This window comes from Pogona vitticeps, chromosome 2, assembly GCF_051106095.1.
Source record: "Pogona vitticeps strain Pit_001003342236 chromosome 2, PviZW2.1, whole genome shotgun sequence".
NCBI lineage: Eukaryota > Metazoa > Chordata > Lepidosauria > Squamata > Agamidae > Pogona > Pogona vitticeps.
In genome coordinates, this window is record NC_135784.1 from 190,577,392 (window position 1) to 190,598,195 (window position 20,804).

Genomic DNA, 20,804 nt, shown 5'->3' on the forward strand with positions numbered 1-20,804 from the left:
CTGGTCCATGGGTCATGAAGAGTCAGACATGACTTAACAACTAAACAACAACAACAACCATCAGCTGAAGCCTGGGAACCAATGTTCTAGAACAGCAGCCCCCAACCTTTTGAATAACCAGTATCATGTCTATTTCCCTGCCATATCCAACAGCAGATTCAGATATGTGGAACACTGCTAGCTATTGGGATCTGTACAGTGCCAGAAACATATAAATGGATAATATATCTAGCAGCCCTGACTGACATTTGGTACTAGGTTGAGTTGCGCAGTGCAATAAATTATTTATCTAGAAGTCCACTCAACAAATGTGGTTTGCAACAAGCAGTCAAATGGCACATACTAAGCTATAGACACACTTTGTCCTTCTTCGACATATTCAATCAACATAATCTTACCACAAAAGTGCTTGCATAATTAAAGAAGTTTTACTATTTTGGGTGCAATCTAAAACACTTTCTAAAAACTTTGGAAGGATGAGCTTCAGTTCACTTACAAGACTCCTACGCTCACTTACTTATGAGTTAATCTGACTGAATTCAGTGAAACGTAATACAAAGTAAAAATGCTAGTACATATTTTGATGGCCAGATAAGGACCCTCAATGTGACATGTTTATTTTGGAGGAAAAGTAGCTCTTGGATCTTTATCCAGAACTTCAGTAGTAGAATTAGAAAGATTCCTCTGAAAGTAAGTTTGGGGAAAAATATTAAAGTAGAAAAATTATAGATTAAAAGAGTGAACAAATACAGGCAGTGTTAGAAGGGGGAAAACATCCCAGCTTAATCCATTTAGAACAATGGACTAAAGAATGTCCATTGTTTACATTTGCCATTTCTTGAAAAATCTGAAGAGATGATAGTACAAAAGGAGAATGAAGAGAGTACAGGGATAAGTAAATTTTATAAGATATTATTGAAAGTGGATGATCAATTTGATGCCCTTAAAACTTCATGGGAAATAGATCTGGGAAGGGATATAACTACTGAGATGTGGACATATTTGGGATGAGAGAATATATATAGAAGTTTTTTTAAAAAAAATCAGCTTGGAATTTTACTTAATACTGATGAAACTGAATTGTACAGATAATATTTTAATCTATGTTTGAGATGTGGTCAGGATTAAGGTACAGTGGGGTCTCGACTTACGAACGACCCGACTTGCGAACAATTCGATTTACGAACCTGCCCTATAGGGAAAGTAAGGACTCGACATGCGAACTTCCCTCGAGTTACGAACAGGGAAAAAAGTCCCCCCTCCTTCCCCTTAGAGGCTTCTGGAGGGGGGGGAAAGGGTCAGAAACTTAAAAATAAATACTGTACTGTTAAATAAAGTCAGTTACCAGGCCTTGGTAGCCCCCAAACCACAGGAAAAAGAGCAGGAAAGAGATAAAAGCCGACACCCAGAAAGAGCCTGGCAGCCATTTTGTGGTTTTCCCCGCTCCTCTCCCCGCCTAACAGCTGATTGGCTGGCTCTGAGCAGGCTTCTGGAGGCTTGCTCAGCACCTAAAAAGCCTGCCTGAGTGCCTTTGTGCTGAAAAAATCAGCACAACATGCTTTAAAACATTATTTAAAATTGGCTTCATTTTTAAAAAAAAGAGTTCTAAAGTGCTGCCTTTAGTGTTCCCTGCCTTCCCTGAACCTAAGGGGAAAAAAGAAAGAAAATATCCCCCTCTAGTGGCAGAAGGCAGAATAGCAGCTTCCCATTAGTTTCTATGGACAGAAAAGAGCAGATACGGATTAAATGGTTTTCAATGCATTCCTATGGGAAATGCAGATTCGACTTAAGAACTTTTCGACTTGAGAACCACCTTCCAATACGGATTAAGTTCTTAAGTCGAGACCCCACTGTACTTATTTTCATATGTGGTGGGAATGTGAAAACAATGGAATTTTGTAGACTGCTTTTAAGGGAGTTTAATGAAATGCTGAAGATAAATGTAGAGATTCATCCTAGAATAGCACTTTTATCAATATTTGACAGAGAACAATAGGACTGGACAGTAAAAAAGAATGAATACCAAATTTATTAACAGCTGCAAACTTAATGTCAGCAAAGAATTGGAAAGTAAAATATGATTTTCAGTTAAGTTTAAAGAAGTATGGAATTAATGATAAGTTACATAATCTGTGATATCAAGATTTAAAAGGGTTTTATAAATAAAAGAGTATTTTAGTGACATTTGGGCAGTTTTTATTGAAGGTGTATTAATAAAAGGAAAGAGTTATGTTCCTTTGTAAAATTATATTCAGTTTTGGAAAGAGAATGGGGTGTCGTGAATAAAAAAAAATGATTGACTGTATCTCCAAGGGAAGGTTGCACCGTTTCTGTAATTGTATAGTTTAAATTACTTTTGTTTTATGTTTACCAGGTTTTCTTTTTTTAACTTAAATTGGTGTGTTTGTATTGTTATGTATTTTCTTTTCTTTCAGTTAGTACCTTTCTTTATTTACTGATTTAAATAAATTAAAATAAAAAAGTACATCGGCCCCCCGAAAACTCTCTCCCCTGAGAGTCATGTTTGTAGGAAGCAGCACTTCCATGAGCAAGAAAAACAGTGTGGGGACTTTAACAATAACATTAAAGAAAATCTGTTGACCATCAGGCATTTTTACTGTAGAAACAATACTGTACAGTACTATACAATAGATGAGGACAACAAGTTATGATTCATTCTAGGATTGCTCAATTCTGTGATCATGATGGGGTTAATTAGTTAAGAAATACATGAAAGCATGCAGGGGTTCAAGCTACTGGGAGACTGTTTTAATACAAAAAGCCTTTGTAATTAATGCCTCATTTGAAGGGGGGGGGAAATCTCTCCAACTGGACTAACAAAAATTCTGAATCAGCTTAGATTGACAGAGCATCAATGACACAAATTCTATGAAGATACTGATTTTTTTTTTAAAAAAACCCAGTTAACATGGGCTTTCAAAACCCCTTCAGTTCCACACAGTAGTGAAATCTATTCAGAAAGATAGGAGGAGAGAAGCAGCCTTCAGAATAGCTGTTGAGAGCTGGAAGGGGAAAAACAGGGAGCCATTGAAAAAGCTCCTTACAAGGTCAGTTATCAATGGAATGTGTTTTAGCATTCAGGATACCCACCCATGCAGAACATCAAAACTGGGCAAAGATTCTTGCCCATTCTTAAAGCTCAGACCAATATCCTCCTTCCGAAACACTACTGCACAGTAACACATACTGGCTCTGAACGAATGGAAGTGTGATTTCAGTTCAACATTTCTCTCTCTCTCTCTTTTTTTTTGTGATACACTTAATTATGGAACCCTTCAAAGATACAATTTTTTTTTCCAAAGTTCCTTCCACTTTAAATGTGAGTGTGGGTGTGAGGGAAGAGCAAAGAAAGTTGTTGCCACATTATAGTGATTTCCTGATCCTCAACTTTGAAAGAACCCCTTTCTGGACCTCCTGCCACTCTTGCCTAAGGCAAAATATCCTGGAACATCTTTCTCTTTCAAGATCACAGCTTGGTTTCAATAGCCACAACTTCACAGAGTTGCTATTACCCAATACTGTATAAGAATGCCTGAAATAATGTTCCCTTCAGAGAGGCGCTGCTCCGATCCTTATCTCTGCCAACCATATTTAGGACCCAAATCATGGCTTGTGCTAGCAGAATGAAACCATAGTTTAAAGCTGCTTGTCTGCTTCTATTTTACAGCGAGTGTGGCACCCATCAGCAGTAGCTGCAGAGAAAACAATAGTCACAAATATGGTTTGATCCCCGTGACATCATCTCCAAAGCATAGTTAACACAAACCATGAATTCCAAAATCTTTGAATTTTACTAGTAGCTTCTGATTTTCATTAGGAGGCAACCACTAGCCATAGTTACCTTTTAGTGAAGCTTTCTTAATTATGGTACTACTGTGTGTGGTGTTTGGTGTGAACTACAATTTCATTTCCTGTGTTCTCCCCTCACACAGAGTAGGAGTCATGGAATCCTGGTGGAGTGAGAAAGGATGGCTCTAAGCAAATTTTACGTCTAGTGGGCTGCATGCTGGCTGTGTTGCTGACACACGGCCCCTGACACGATTGCCTGGTTCTAATGCAACTACTGGTCCCAAAAACATTCTTTTTTTAAAAAAAAAAAAAAAAAACATGCTTATTTAAAAGATGAATAGCTCGCTTTTCCTTTTTGCGAAAACCAGCTTCCATCTATTAATTATGCAATAAACCAATCCAAACAACAGCAAAATCAGAAGGCAGGTTTTCATTCCAAAGGCATTTCAAAACCAACTGGCCTTACAAAGGTTTATTTTTAAAAAAAAAAAGAAAAAGAAAAAGAAAAGAAATCCAATACAGAGAAATACTCAGATCTTTGAGAAGATGCAGCAAAGCAAGTCAACCGGTGAAAAACCTCAGCTATTTATCTGTGTCAGTTAATCAGCTTTCTGAAAAGCAGGGACCTGAGGCAGGGCTCTTCGTGTCAACAATAAAAAAGAAGTAAGCTCCTGTAAGTAAGATGTTTCATCAAGGACAGGTCTTTAACTCAAACCACCAAGATGGGGTCAGTTTTTAATTTCTTAAATGCCCTCCACTGCCTTTATTTCTTACTGTCTGATAAAGCCCCCAGAAACCTCTCTTGGCGTTGATCAAAGAAACCTGAACTCTTCCAGGTTCTCTCCCCCCCCCCCCTTATTGCCATCTGCTGGGACTGTCTCAAAGTGGAGGAAAAGCCTCCACCTTTCTTTCTTTTTTTCCTATTGATGTCTCTCAGCCCCAAAGGAAGCGGTTTGCTCCCAAGTGCTTTCAGATAATTCCCAAAAGAAACGGATTGCTAACAGGTAAAGGACCGGGGGGGGGGGGGGGGCTGGGGGAGAAGCAAAGCTGCAGAAAACCAGTGCAGGGCCCAGGAGGGCAGTAGCAAGACAGAGGGACATCTCTGCAGGAGGGGTGTATATACTGCTTGTCTTTCAACCTCATCAGATTGTCTTTCTATTAAATGGATCTTTCACTGGAGCTGAGGCTGTGCGTGAGAACACATGGCATTCTGTTTTGGGGTCACACTATTTGCACTCAGTTCCTTATAAGCTGCATCGTCTCATATGTATTGTCTCTTACACATTTTTGATATCACCTGGCAGGACAAAGTTCCAAATAGAGTAGTCCTAGAACGAGCCAGAATTTTTAGCATGTATACATTACTGAAACAGTGATGTCTACATTGGCTTGGGCATGTCGTGAGAATGGCTGATGGTCGGATTCCAAAAGATTTCCTGTACTCGCAAGACGATGTTAATTCGTTCCGCAAAAATCGCTGTCTTACGAAAACATTTTCTTGCAAAACAAAAAAGCCCATTGAAATGCATTGAAACTGGTTCAATGCATTCCAATGGGCTGAAAACTCACCGTCCAACGAAGATCCTCCATAGGGTGGCCAGTTTCGCTGCCTGTAAAGCGGGGAATCCATCCCTAAACACAGCGGGGAGCCATTTTAACTACCCGGTGGCCATTTTGAAACCACCGATCAGCTGTTAAAAAACATCATTTTGCAAAGAATCAGTTCCTGAAGCAGGGAACCGATCATCACAAACTGAAAAAAACCCTATTTAGACCATTGTTTTGCGATCGCGTCGTTGTGAAGCGGTTTCGTCATTTAATGAGGCAATCGTTAAGCGAGGCATCACTGTATGGAGAATTAATGCAGCGAAAGCTCCCCAGAGGGAGACCACAACTGCGATACTGCACAATGATATCTGCAAGCGGGATCTGAAGGCCTTAGGAATGGACCGCAACAGATGGGAAACCTTGACATCTGAACATTCAGCGTGGAGGCAGGTGATGCAGCATGGCCTCTCCCATTTTGAAGAGACACTTGTCCAGCAGGCTGAGGCAAAGAGGCAGTCCCGAAACCAGCAAAATCAGGGAGTTAAACAGGGGACAGATTATATTTGTCTTCAGTGTGGAAAGGATTGTCACTCTTGAATTGGCCTTCTCAGCCACACTAGACGCTGTTCCAAGTCCTGCATACAGAGCACATTACCATAGTCTCTCGAGACTGAAGGATGCCTACACACAGATTGCTTGTTATGAAATTATGTTTTGTGAATTTTCAGACTGTGCATGTGTGTGCAATGCATGCATAAACCAGTGTTTCATTACCCTTCCAGGATGGTGAAGCAGAAACATGTGATGGCTGCCTGGAAACCCCTCAGTTTGCCACCCAAACCTGAAGTGATTACCGAGAGACTATAGGTATATGAAGGAATTTATTTCTAGCAAGCTAAACACGACTGGTTACTGGTCCTTGACACACATTTTTTATATATTTAAAGGAAAACTAACACACATATATAGTGAAAAAGGTGTAATTTGCATACAGACAGTTCAAATATACAGTATTTGAACTGTCTGTATTCAAATTACTCCCTTTTCACTATATATGTGTGTTAGTTTTCCTTTAAAATTATAAGACAGACAGACAGACAGATAGATCTACAGGATATATATTATAATTTTAAAGGGAAATTAACACACATATGTAGTGAAAAGAGGGTAATTTGAATACAGGTACTTCAAATAGAGTTGGTATAAATTACAATGTGGAATATATTAATGATGTCAATCAATGCTGATGTTTCAGTTTGGAATATTTTAATGCAGTAATGTCTCATTCTCTTGGGGTTCTGAATCTGTTTTTGTAATTAGTTAATACATTAGATGAGGATAAAGAAGCTGAAGCCAGAGGTGCTTTTGGTCAAAATAACAGCAGTTCATGGAACAGATCCTGTAAACTCCATCCTGGGTTAAAGATAGAAATATGTGCCTCAGATGCAGACTAGCTTCAAATGGTCAAATGGATGCCACCAATTTGTGCTAGCCATGATTTTGGACAGACACCAGCAGTAACCCTAAGGAATAAAACGAGTTAGACTACAGTACTGACTTAAGGTTTTTGAGGAACAAGAGGATAATGGCATTGAAATTTTATTTAAATATAAACTATGTGTTAACTGTTAGAAATAATTTGAAACTTACACATTTAGGCTGGAGTTTAAACTTATCCCTGCTTACAACTCCCTATTGCAGTCTTCGCTTGTTTTCTATTCCACCTCATCCCTCTGCTGAAGGTGGTAGCATCTGAGAAGCAAATACTGCAGGCAAAGGTGCCTGTCCTCTTTCTCCCAGAGGAGGGGGAGAGGAAGAGGAAGTCACCTGTGTTCCAGACCTGGACCTGGCTTTGATACACACAGAAAATCTTTCTGCGACTGAGAACGGTGACTCAGAATTTGTGACAGAATCAGGGCCGCATGAGCTGAAGGCATTGTGTGTGGATGCAGCCCACATTAGGGAGACCAGATAAAGAAGAGGCATGTCTGACCTGCTTCTGAATTCCCCCTTTGAAATGGTACTGCACTCCAGCCATCCCTTCCCATACAACACTTCCTGCTACATCTCTATAAAGAAGATGAAGCAAAAGCAAAGTGTGCTGCTTTTATACCACTCTTAAAGCACTCTCTGGGCAATTTACCATTTAATTTATGCAGGCTACACATTGCCCCCCCCCAATCAAGCTGGGTACTCATTTTACCGACCTCGGAAGGATGGAAGGCTGAGTCAACCTTGAGCTGGCTACCTGGGACTCAACCCCAGGTTATGAGCACAGTTTTGGCTGCAGTACAACCGTTTAACCACTGCACCATGAAGCTTCTCAGAAAGAGAAGATCTCTTTCTATCATCAGTCCTCCTCATTTTGCAGGCTTCATCTCACAGCATGTTGAGGATACATGAGCTTTGGGAGATGTCGATCCCTTTCCCCCCAAAAAACAATGCATTTCTCCTATCTGAGAACAGGATTACCTGCAGATATACATTCGACAATTGTTGTGCTAATATCTAGTGATTTATATATATATAGTACTTATACCCTGCCCATCTAGTGGCAAGCCACTAATCTGGGCAGTTTATTAAAAACATGGGGTGGGGTGGGGTGGGGGGGGCAGGAAGCTTCCTCATGTTTTTAAACAGCATCCATATAGATGAAGTTGGGATTAAAGTTAATGAGAATGCAATCCCTTATATGACTATTCAAAAATGAGTGCCACTGAGTTCAATGGCGCTTACTCCCAGGTAACTGGATATATAGCACTGCTGCTTTAGTTAATGATAAATATTCACTTAGGCTGGCTGGATGGCTTGGTGTGTTCGGTATCTGGCTGAAAAGCCAGAAGATTCCCAACTGTACTTCCCAGGAAATGGGCCAGTCTGTGTATCTTTGGGCAAGCCGCACAGTGCCAGAGCACTCCAGAAGACCGCCTCATAGTACTGGACCTCCAAATTTGGAGGTGGAAACATCCTTCATTGCCCTGCCTGCCCCCTTCCGCCAACAACTGAGGCCCAAGTGCCCAGCCAAGCCACAACCTGGAAGACCCGCGAAGAGGTTCTAGTGGAGGAAGAGTCGCCTAGTGGTTGCAAGCAGTTGATCAAGGACAAGCTGCTGGGAATTGGGCACCTTCATCAACTCAGCAGTACCAGTCCTCCCTGAAGGCTGGGGTCAGTGATGCACATCAGCCCCGGACTGAGGTCTCTGGCAAACCAGTGAAGGGAACTGGGACCGAGTTAAGGACAGTAGGCAATGAGCACTGGGGAAACTAAGTCTCCCTGTAAACTGTGTGAATGGAGGGTTCAAGGCATGCATTCTGATGGTATACCCCCACAACCTGATTCTATGAAAGGCAATTTCCTGCAAACACTGAGTCTGTAGTTCATGGAGCTGATGGTCAAGGGCCACCCTGACCTTGGGCAGAAGTGGCAGCAGTCACAATGGCACATTACTGCTGCTGCTACTACTATTATTAATATTACTGTCATTACTTAAGACTTGAGCAGGGTTGTTAATTACAAGCCCTTTTAGACGTCATTAATGCATAGGGGTATTGTAAGTCAGAAACAGCTTAATGATATATAACAAGAACATTTAATAGGAAGGCATATAGTGCAGCCTGATGCAGCCGTTTATGCAACAGGCTTAGTTTCTACAGTTCAAAAAAACCTAACACTCCAATCCTAAGCATGTATACTCAGAAGTAAATCCCAATGTATGCACTAAGGTTTATTTCCAAGTATGTGGGTGCAGGGTTGCACTTTAAGTATTTTCTAACTGCAGCCTTCCTGGTTGCATATGAAGTATCTGTAGAAATACTGTATGTGTTTTACCAACAGCTAAATATGTTTATAGAAATATAAATGAAATAGCAGGAGACAAGACAGAATATATATAATAAATAAACCTATGCATAGAAGTAACAATACAGTAAAATTTATTTCTGGGTTAATCTACATTGCTTTGCATTGTTAAACTAACTGCAGTCCTACGAACACTCTTTTTGGGAACAGGTATCACTGAACAAGGGAGATGGTAGCTTGGCACAAGTGTAGAGAGTTGAATTCTAAATGAATAGGTGAAAACCTAGTCACCTTTATTATTTAATTAACCTTTTACCAAGTCATTTAGAAATTTCAAGGCAACAAATTATGAGGATGACTTGAAAGATGGTGGATGTCTTTTTTCATCAACATGCTGGTCATTTTATATTCTATAGTAGAAACCATGTAGAGGTTCCCCATCTGTACCAGAAAACTGAATTTTGACTCATTGGCAACTATTGATGGGATTCACTTAGGGATGAGTAAATTAAAAGATGCCGTTTTAGAAGAGGTAGTCGTGTTAGTCTGTGCAAGCAGATCAGGCAAAAACAAAATAATTTTTTTTAAAAAGACAAAATTGTTGTGGTTCCTTATTGTCTGTTATATTCTAATGTAAGCTTTTGTGGCGCTTCTTAGCCCACTTTGTCAGATATAAGAGGTGGAAAACAGACCTGACCCTAGAAATATGGATGGCCTTCCTGAATGGTTTCATGGCATTGTTGAAAAACACAGAAGACTATATTAAGACTCCCTCAAGGCAAGGGGCATGAATTTGAGCAGTATTTTCCCATTACTACCAAACGAGAATGTTCAACCATAACAGACCAGGATCATGACAAAACAGTATCATCAAATCATACATAACAGCCAAACAGCATAAAACGACGTCGGATATCAGTCAAAAGTATTGAATGCCTTGAAGAAGTTCAAGCAGAACCAAATGACTCATTCCTCCCATAGGTCATTTATCAAGGAGCCGAAAATGGTTCTGTCACAAAAATCTAGCCTAAATCCAGACTGGAGTGGGTCCAAACAATCAGCTTCATCCAAGAAGCCTGAAATTGTTTCCTTTTTCTAACAAAGAAAGATTGGGAACAGACTGGTAGTAGTGAGCAGTGGAATACGATGAAGGTCTTATTTATCATAGTTCTTATGATTTTCCTTTAGACAGTAACCCTACTTCAAAGAACCATTTGCAATCTGCACCACTCAACTGGTTAGCTATCATCTGGTCACTCTTGTCAGCCAAGAAATGCATTGGCCTAATAAACAAGTGGTTGGTCTCATTCCTCCAATCAACGTCTGCATCATCAGGCTGAACAAACTGAAATTCATCTGTCAAAACTAGACATGTGGCCACTTCAAGGAGTTGAGGACATGGTGGGTCAGATTGGAACCATAGGAAATACTAATAAAAGTCAATTGCACAATCATCACTCCCTACATTTAAATAGATGAGATTCAAACAATCAATTATCAAATCACTTAATTATGAAGTCAAAGTGTTTGTAAAGACAGATGTATTCAATTGTTCATTCATTCATTCATTCATTTGTGTATTTCTGTACTACTGACTTAGTGTACAACAGTACTCTAAACAATGTACGCATAAAATCAATTACCCAAGAAGTACCCCTCAATACATACTTGCAAGGGCAAATGTTTGAACAGGTTGCCTGAATACATAGCCATTCATCTTTGGGATTTAAATCCAGACAACTATCAAAAATATCAGGCTTCCAAGAACATAGCACAGCAGGAATGGGCAATTTTCTCAACACTAATGACAATATTTGAGGCATTCGCCATTACATGTTCAAATTTACCTTTACAATTATGCAGGCTAAAACCGTTTTCCTCTCAAAATAAAGGCAGAACTTCTAGATACGAAAAATGGATATATATACTCATCTTGATGTTTATAAATCTCCCTTCATCAAAATATATCACGGTGATGAACATTAAATAATAAAAGCAACAACACATGTAACCAAACAATAAAAGCCAAAATAGATCCTTTTTTGCCATATTGTCTGCACATCATCATCATCATCATCATCATCATCATCATCATCATCATCATCATCATCATCATCATCATCATCATCATCATCATTATTATTATTATTATTATTATTATTATTATTATTATTATTATTATTATTATTATTATTATTATTATTATTATTATTATTATTATTACCAGGCACCATCAATAAAAAATTATATAACATATGCCAGTTTTAAACAAAAACCAAAGTATCTGTCGAATATTGGCACAGTATGCTGTTCCTAATATTGCCATCTTTTTTTATAGTTCTGATGGTGTTATTTCTGAGATCTGCAACTGTTTATAATACTGTGTATTTCTTGATATTGTTCCCAAACTCCAAAGACTATGGAGGCCACTGAAGTGTGTTTCTTCCAGAGGTGAGATGTTTCGATTGTCAGGTCTCTGTACTATACTTTGTTAGTTTTTCCAATTCTTTATTTTCAACTTTGGCGTCCTCTGGAATTGCAATGTCAGTGATCAAGACATTTCTTTGTTCTATTACTACTATGTCTGGTGTGTTTATGTTCAAGCTATCAGTTTGGATCCGGAAATTATTTTGAAAACAACAGAAAAAAAATGCTCAATATAAGAAACAACAATTTGAAAAATAATTAAACAGTTGGAAAAATAAACACTACATGGACAACACCTGTGAACTATTGATGGAAAGCATTATAATAATTCAACATGGGTACAGCTAAAACTCAGGACCATTAAGAAAGAAACTGAAGGGTTGACTTTGCTACACAAGAACAAGCACTCCAAGCCAATGTGATGAAAGCTAAGAGTCAAGGAATTAGTGCTAACAGCAAATTTCAACTCTGCTGAGAAGATGAAACTGTGTCACATTTCATCTGTGAATGTCCAAAGATTGCACAGATTACAATGTTAGACATGATAGAGTGGCAAAATTAGTGCATTGGTCATTATGCAAATAATATAACTTGCCAGCCTCCAAAAATCCATGGCAACATCAGGTATAGAAGGTGTCAGAAAATGACAAAGTCATGATGATCATGATTTGTTTTATTTATAGGCTACCATTCTCCCAATACTGTCTTGGATTTCCATGGGCTACTGACTTTTTTAACACAATTTTGTACAGTTCTTCATCCTTGCTGAAAATTATGGCTTAAAAACCACAAAACACAATCAAAAGCAAAGAACAGCTACACTGCATGAACTAATTAAAATTAAGATATCTGGAGAGAGAGAAATTTAACTGGCACACTAATAACAGTGACAGCTGCACCTTTAGGAGCACACTGTTTTGTAACTGGATGCCCCAACAAGATCTATACAACAAAAGTCAAAGGCAGACAAGTTAAATTTCCACAACAGTTTGCAGGCCTTCAAGTTCTCCAGTCCCAAACCTTTCAGGACTTTAAAGATAAGAGTACAGTATCATGAATTGTGTATGAAAGCAAACATGCAGCCAATTTAGCCCCTTCTGAATCAGCATAATGCGGTTCTATCTGACTGTAGATTATAAGTGAAATATTATTGTGCAGCCACAGCTCTAGCTGTAGCTCAGATGCCGAGACAAGACTATGAAGTAGTAGCTATAGTATAGGAGAGAAGGGTGTCAATTAATGCAATTATTTTGATAACCACGTTAATATTTTTCACACAATTTAATCCAATTATATGCATTTCATTCTAACAGTTGTAAGCAATGTTGCAATGAATTAACATTAAACAATAGTATTTATTCTCACTTCCATATTGCTGATCAGAAGCTGTTAAGAGCTTGCCAAATGCCACCTAGTCACAACGGCAAGTGTCTAAACTAAGATCTTCCTGGCTAGTAAGGTAAACTTTCAGGGTGAGTTCCAAAGAGTCTCAGTTTGGAGGACCATAAATTAAAGGTGAGTTCTATCTTCCACTCTCATACAGTCTCAATTTCCAATTTCATGCTCAAATATGTTGCCATAGCCAACCAACCAAACCAGAATTAAAAGGTATGAATTTAAATGGATTTCTTGTTCTCATTTGGAAGACAAGAGCTATTTTTTGGGATTCCATCAGCACAACTAAGCTATGGTTGGTTTTAAACTGCAAGCTGAAGTTTGAAGAACTCTGAAACATGTGAAGGCGAAAAAGGCTTGCTTGGGATCCTTCAAACCAAGGTTTATTGAAACTTAGCCCTTTCATGGAACTCAGGGTTTTTGCTCAAATAAAGAAAGTTGGTTAATCGTAAGAATTTAGTAAATCAATCTATCAATTACCCATGTAGAGGAGAAATAGTAATTCTGAAGCAAGAAGTACAATGTTCCTCCTTTTTAGACTATGCACACATATGCTGTTGCAAACATCATCTTAGAAAAGATACTACTTTCAATGCACAATAGAAAGTGAAAGCCGCCTTGAAATGGTTCTTGTAATGTATGGTTTTTCTAAATATTTCTACTGAAAATAGTGTAATTTTTGTTGCTTCTGTTGTTGCTTAAAATAACGCTTCCTAACAGAGTGGGGGTGGACACGTTGTTCTGAGTCAACTCAAGGATTTTTTTAATATCTATTTGTTGTTGCAGTTCTAATGGAAATACATATCTATGATCTTAAGATGCCAATCCATCTGTTCATTGCATTTTTAGTAATCTATTATTTGTTTTAAGAGTCTGATCCACGAATCCCTACAACAAGAGTTTAAGAGCATTTAGCCTGTTTATGCTAATGGTCTCCAATGAAGTCCATTTATTGTGCTTTATAACTGCATTCAAACACACCAGGTTTACCATTCATTACGTTTCCTAGCTGAGCCTGTTTCAACAGCAGACAAATACAGTATATATCATACAGATTAAGTCCCTCATCTGTATTCAAATGTTTAATTATGCTCACCATGTTATTTACACCCACCAATAATAGCTCAGGTAGTCAAGAAAGCTGTTTAAGTGTCTTATTTTTCAACAGGGAAATTAATTAGTCTTTTGGTAATGTATATAAAATTGGACAATAAATCTCTAGCAGAAGAAAAGCAAAATTTTATGAAACGCGTTTACAAAAGAACATACCAAAGGCTTTTAAAAGAATATTATAACAGTTCTATTACCTTTAAGATTTACATCTCATTTTAAAAAGAGAATTCCCTTCCCAACCACATTTAAAAATAAAATAATTCTAGACATCACACACAGTCAAATCTCTCCTACAATATTTTTTAAATTAACATTGTTGGTGTTAATTTCCTCCCAAACTTTAACTCTACTTGTTACAAAATACCTGGGTACATCTCTATTCAGCCTACAATCTGGCCTTAACAGGTCATTTCCAGTTTCCCTTATTTATTACTTCTGTGAACCTCAATGAGTCCAGATGAAGACTACTCTGATCTGTCCTAGTGGGCAATCAGGATCTGAAGAAACTGCACTCCATCTATGACCACTCTACAAATGCCTTATTCAAGGTCAAGCCTATGGGATGTGAACTGCCAGCTCGCCCTCGTATTCTTCCCTCACGTGTGCAGAATACAATTGGTTTTAAAAGAAAACCAATCTTTCTTGTGCATTAATTATTACAGCAGTAAACATACATGGGGATGATCACTAGCCATTTTGCTCACAGAAACATCACAAAGAGAACTACATCAGCAGTTCCCATTTGAGACACTGCTTGAAAATGGGCTTTGTCGAGTGCCATCAAGTTGGAACTGTCACCCTAATCGGGCTCTCAAAGTAAGTGAGATATTGAAGGAGTTGGTTTTACCAGTTCTATTCCCCCACTCCCATGATCTTCTGTGGTTGAATGGGAATTGAACCAATGTCTCTTAAGTCAATTAGTCCTTCACTCTGTCCATTGTACCACACTGGGTATCTCAAAAAGCTACTACCTGCCCTGATAAAGCACTATCAGCCATAACAATCTTTTAACTGGATATGCAAGTAGCAATAACATGAATTGTTCTTTAACACAAGAGTTTCTTGCTACACGGCAGAAAAATCTCAGTAGGACCCACCAACTGGGTTGCATAGAAAAAAGGAAGGGAAGACCATCTTCCTCTCTGATTTGGGGTTTTAAAGGAGTTCAATGTCTTCCATGTTGTCTGGGAGATCCTCCTGTCTTTTCCTTCCTGGAATAATGTCAAGAGACAATCTGTGACAGGCTTAAAACGTTTATTGGCAACAGTCCTCTAAGTTTCTAATCATGCATGGCAAAGAGATTCCCCACTTCAGTTCACAAACTAGAAACTATGGATGGTGCCACACTTTTAAGTGTTGCAGATCACGAACTGAAATGGCCCAAATTCCCTGCCATAATGATCTTGGTCTTTGACACCATCTTCTTAAGCACCAATAACTTCCTTATGTCAGGGAAATGTTGCAGCTCAGGGAGGAGATCATCAGACCTAGATCAGGTGATAAACTGAAGCTGGAAAAGCAAGGTCTGAGGTGCAATAGGCAAAAGGTACTCCTCTACTGATAACTAAGGGAAGTATGTGGGATCCCACCCACAGCCTGGCTAACCTGAGGTTTCACACTGTCCATCAGTATTTGGAGATAAAGTTGCACAACCCTCTTCGCTTGGTGCCAGAAAAAGACTGTGAGGCAGAAGTGGAGAATCCAGGTAATCCAGGTTATATTGGGGGCCATAACATTCCTCAGTTTCTGACAACATTCTTAAACTGTATTTTAATTTCTGGATTTTCCATTCATTTTTCAGATACAAAACCCAAAAAAAGCAGCATCTTAGATATCCAGATTTTAGGTGCCAGCAACAAAATTGTGCAGAATGATTCTCAGCCTCTAGAGAAAGGAAACTGCACTTTGATTAAATACACAATACATTGATTCTGTTTCATCAAAAATATTAGTATTCTAGCCAATGCAAAAGACATGATTTTGAGACGGGGTATAGTTTTAAAAGGGTACAGAAAAGGAATGAAAAACAGACAAAGATTGAAATGGAATACAGTATGTGTTTGAGATTAAGATTATTTAGAAGATGAATCATATTTTCTCATCCAGAGGATCATTTCATTTTTCCAGGGTTTTCCAAAGCATCCAATAAAAGCAATCCTAGCAAAAGAGTTCAGTTATTATAAAGAGGCAAAGAGAAAGAAGCCATAAGAAGATGTACTGTAAAGAACTAACCTCTTCTTCTGAGTAATCTTCGACCAATGAGAAACGGTCTTTCTCATTTGGATTCTAGTTGAGGAAGGAATTTGTGGGGAAAGGGCATAGAAGGCCATTTATACGCACACCTGACAGAACTGTTTGTGGCAGGTTTCTCTAAAGAACAAGATATCTGACATCTATTTACACCTCCCCACCCAAAGTCTCATAAATACCTGTGCTTTACCGCCATTTAATCCAATATGAGTAAATAAATAAAATCTCCCCAAGCCCAGGAGGCCAATACACATTGAATTTGCTAGCCAGGTAATTTGGCATGTAGAGAACCAAAAATTTGATTTTTTTAAAAAAAGTAACTGAAATATACAAGATTTGTCTGAGATCCAGCATGGAACATTTTCTCACTGAGCACCATATATTGAACAAATGTCAAAGAGATTCATTGGGAAATGGCCAAGATGTAACCCTACTGTACTGTACTTTAACAAGACACATTAGTAATTGTGAGCTTTTTAGGCACATGTATTGCAACACAAGTCCTCTTCCTGAGATGTCACTCCAACATGCATTATAACACATAGACCAACAACCCATTACATCTACTACATATGGCACCTGTACCGTAAGATAGCCACCTACAGAATATACTTTGCAGGTATATATTATTGAAGCTGTATAATTTCCACCCAATATGTCATCCAAGCTTAACTGTTTGCAGAAACGGCACCAAGTGCATTTGACACCATTAAAGGAATCTTTCAAACATGTTCATTCAAAGAAAAGAAAAGAAAAATCAAGGACTTCAAAGTAACATAAGAAAGGGTTCTGAGGCCAGGCAGCGGGCAACTCTGTTTCAATCCAATTAGAACAGCAGTTGAAGAAACCAATGACTCAACAAGAGCCACAAAATTCAGAATAGTTCATAAAATGGTGGTTTTTCACACAATATGTGTGGTGATAATTAAGTGTATCTGTCTGTCGGCATGTGTGTGTATGTTTTCCTTGCTCTACAGACAGCAAGGTGGGAAGATGAGATTCATTTATTTTCTCATTAGGTTTACAGAACCAATATAATTTTGGGGCCTAGCAATAGCTATTTTATTTTTAAGAAATGATTATTACCACACAGAGTCAGGTATACAGAACACACAGTATTTTTTTTTCCAGACACTACTATTTCACAGCAGAGGTCACACATAAAACATAGGGATCAGAAAAATTTTGTGAGGCCTCAGCTCCCTGCCCACAGGAACACTCATTTGCTTTCTGCTCTTCAGCCTCCTATGTTATAATAACAGCAGGAGGGGCACCTTCCTATGAGGCACACCTCATCCCATATGATGGGGTGCCCCCTCACCCCACCAGTCCTGACAATGGACTCCAACAATTCCTTTAGAATTTATTCATATCAAACTCCAGAGAAGGGAAATAAACTGTGCTGTACTCATTTTTCCCCTCAAACAAAATCCCTGTCACCACTACCAGACTGTGCACCTAAGCAAGCATCAACGTTAAGTGCTGGGTTTATTTGTGAGAGGTTTATTTGTACATCCATCCTTCTGGTCCCCTAAAATGTGACTTTGGGCTACTTGCAAATCTTTTCTTACAGACTCTACAGGCCATGCAAAACGTAAAGCACTGTATAATCTGTCCATCCTAGTTCTTTGTACCTGTATAGCCTAACCCCTTGATGGGTGTTTGCCTGCAGATGACCTACAGAATGCACAAGCACCATGAAACACAGACTGTCAAGGAACAAAGGACATTGATCCACTCTTATCTTCCCAGAAGGCTCTAAAGCCAGTACAAGGGTGAATTTTCAACAACTTAGAAAAAAAAATGCTATTATGTGACCCCCCTCAAAGTTACATTAACTGTAATGGGGGGGGGGGAAACAACCTACTTTAGGAAAACACATCTCAAAAGAATTTATAGGCAATTACATTTCAAAGCAATGCAAAATCATTCATACTTTCAGAAGATATGCATAACTGTCTTCCTAATTTCGCAAAATGAACACATCCTTATAAACTAAAGCCTTGCATCTCTTTTGTTTGTTTGTTTGCCGGCAACTCAATTAATTTTGATTAATGTGAATCGGTAGGCCCATGTTTCCCTTTTTTTTTAAACACGAGGAACTCTGCACAAAAACAACCCAGTGGTTAATAATCAGTCATCTCTGCCTTCTTGAACGGGATGCAACACAACAGAGGTCCTTTGAGTATGGTAAGCTAAATAAAGGAATAACGCTCATAACAAACAACAAAACAGCAGCAGCTAAAGCCACAAGAGGGATTGCATCACCTCAGTGATAGTAACACAGTAGATAAAGAAATGTGAGGATGGTTGATTTACCTGAGGAAAAAAATTTTTAAAAAGAGATTGAAATATAACCTATTTCTTCTTTTTAAGAGACATTCCTCGGCCATGAGAAACGGTCTTTCTCATTTGGATTCTAGTTGAGGAAGGAATTTGTGGGGAAAGGGCATAGAAGGCCATTTATACGCACACCTGACAGAACTGTTTGTGGCAGGTTTCTCTAAAGAACAATCCAGCCAGCCCACCTTTTAAAGCACCTCAGTCATGGTTAAGTGCTGGTCCTGTGGCCTCTGGCCCTTCCTCCTCAGCAGCTCATTGTGCAAAGAGCAACAGTATACTGTATGGGGAGTGCGAAGGCCAGCCAGCTCTTCTTGATGGGTATCATCAATACCAGCAGAGCTCTAGTGTGGGACGTGGGCGACCTGACCGTTACAGCCAGAGACTTTGTCTTCGGGTCCACCGAGCCATTTCCGCCCAAGGCTCCCAAACAGCAATTCCCAGGGAGAGACCTCGCATGCCAAGATGAGAGGGAAGAGGAAGAGAGCGCCTTGCTTTTGCAACTATTAGATCTCAACATCTGGGCCACCGCATCTTTTATGGCGGAGAGGCAAAGAAGAAGAAGAAGCCGAGCCCGTTGCTATTGGCGACATTGAATTCCCGCCTGCTAATGAGAACAAAACGCCAGGTAGGGCCAAGACTTAGGGCGCTGCAAGGCAAGGCTCCATTAGCAGTCGCGGAAGGAGGGTGTGTGTAAGGGGGGGGGGGAAGAGAGAGAGAGAGATCCCTCCCGAAAGCCAGTCGGGGGCCCTCGTGGCCCAAATGACCCAGCAAAGCAAGCGAAGGAGGGAGGGCTGCATAGGCAACAGAACCGCTCATTCATTCATTCATTCGTTCGCTGAAGGTGGGGGGAGACGGTGGCGGTGGAGGAGGCGGCGGCGGCGGCGGCTACCACCCCCTCGTGTCCACAGAGCGCCCCTTCCTTGCCCCCCTTTTCTGCGAGACCCACAGCAAGAGAAGGGGGGGAGGTTCATTTCCTTTCCAGCCCTTGCCACATTTAAAAGATGGAACCCTCCGCGTACCTGCGACCCAAAGGGGGAGGGGGGAGAGAGAGGGGGGTATGTCATCCTTCTGCACGGCCAGCCCCCCCCCCTCAGCGCCCCCCGCCACAGGGCTGTGTTTTTGACTTCCCCCTTCACACACAAACACACACGCCACACGCACGCCATCTATGCCATTCCTAAACCGCGAGAGCCGAAGGCTTGGCATTACCTGCCGCCAGCGAGGACCCGGCTGCTGCAGCGGAAGGGGGGCACCATCCCTTAGCCCGGCACGGCACCCCTCGCCTCGCTGCCAGGCCGCCCCCCTCCTCCGTCTCCCCCCCCTTCTGGGTCCCTCAGCGCGGCTGAGGAGGGAAGCGAGATGCCCCGCCACCGGGGGCCATTGCCTGAGGAGCCACCCGACCCATTCCCTCGCGCGGCGGCGGCTCGTCGAGAGCAGCGGAGGAGGCGAGGAGGAGACACTCCGGCCGAGAAAGCAGAACACAACACCGCCAGCCCCCAAGGGAGACCGGAGAGAGAGAGTGGGGGGGGGGGAAGGTTGAGGAAGGCGGGAGGGAAGAGTCGAGTGGAGGGGGGGAGCGAGAGGAGAGCTGACAGGCAGGGAGGCACCGCCGCCGCCGCCAGCACCATCTGCACCAGCGAGGCGCGAAGAAAGGCAGAGAGAAAGAGAGAGAGGATCGGCTTACCTTTCGGCAGGCTCCCCGAGGAGCGCGTCCTGCAACGCCGCGCCCGCCCGATCCCGAGCCGGAGAGAGAGAGAGAGCGAGCGCGCGCGAGAGAGAGAGGCCGCCCGCCCGGCGGGGCCGTGGTCGCGGACTCTCCGCCGCCGTTCCTCCTTCCCGGCTGGCTAGCTGGCTGGCTGGGCTGCCTTTTCCCTCCGCCCCGCTCTCGCCGCGACGGCCAGCCTTGCGCCCTGACGCGCGCGCCCCCCGCCGCTGCGGCTGCGCTTCGTTCAGTGCTCAGAGCTGCAGCAGCAGCAGCAGCAGCGCCGCCGCCACCACCGCCGCCTGCCCGGGCAGAGAAAGCCCCCGGCCGCCGCCGCCGCCGCCGCTGATGCCGCCGCCACGGCCGCCATCGTCATCCTCGTCCCTTCGCCCCCAGCTAGAGGCGGCGGCGTCTTCGC

General features: G+C 41.1%; 1 protein-coding gene across 26 annotated transcripts in view; it reads right to left on the reverse strand.

The window, feature by feature from the left end:
• ADGRL3 (adhesion G protein-coupled receptor L3) overlaps window positions 1-20,504 on the reverse strand; it is a 662,256-nt gene extending 641,752 nt beyond the window's left edge. For 25 of the 26 annotated variants that reach the window (XR_013542364.1, XR_013542366.1, XR_013542369.1 and 22 more), the window contains exon 1: window positions 20,369-20,504. The gene's annotated coding sequence lies outside the window, so the exon portion shown is untranslated. Of the gene's footprint in view, window positions 1-19,893; window positions 20,013-20,368 lie in introns of those variants that run through there. The other variant, XM_078386744.1, reaches the window with a different exon arrangement.
• Window positions 20,505-20,804: the final 300 nt, after the last annotated feature.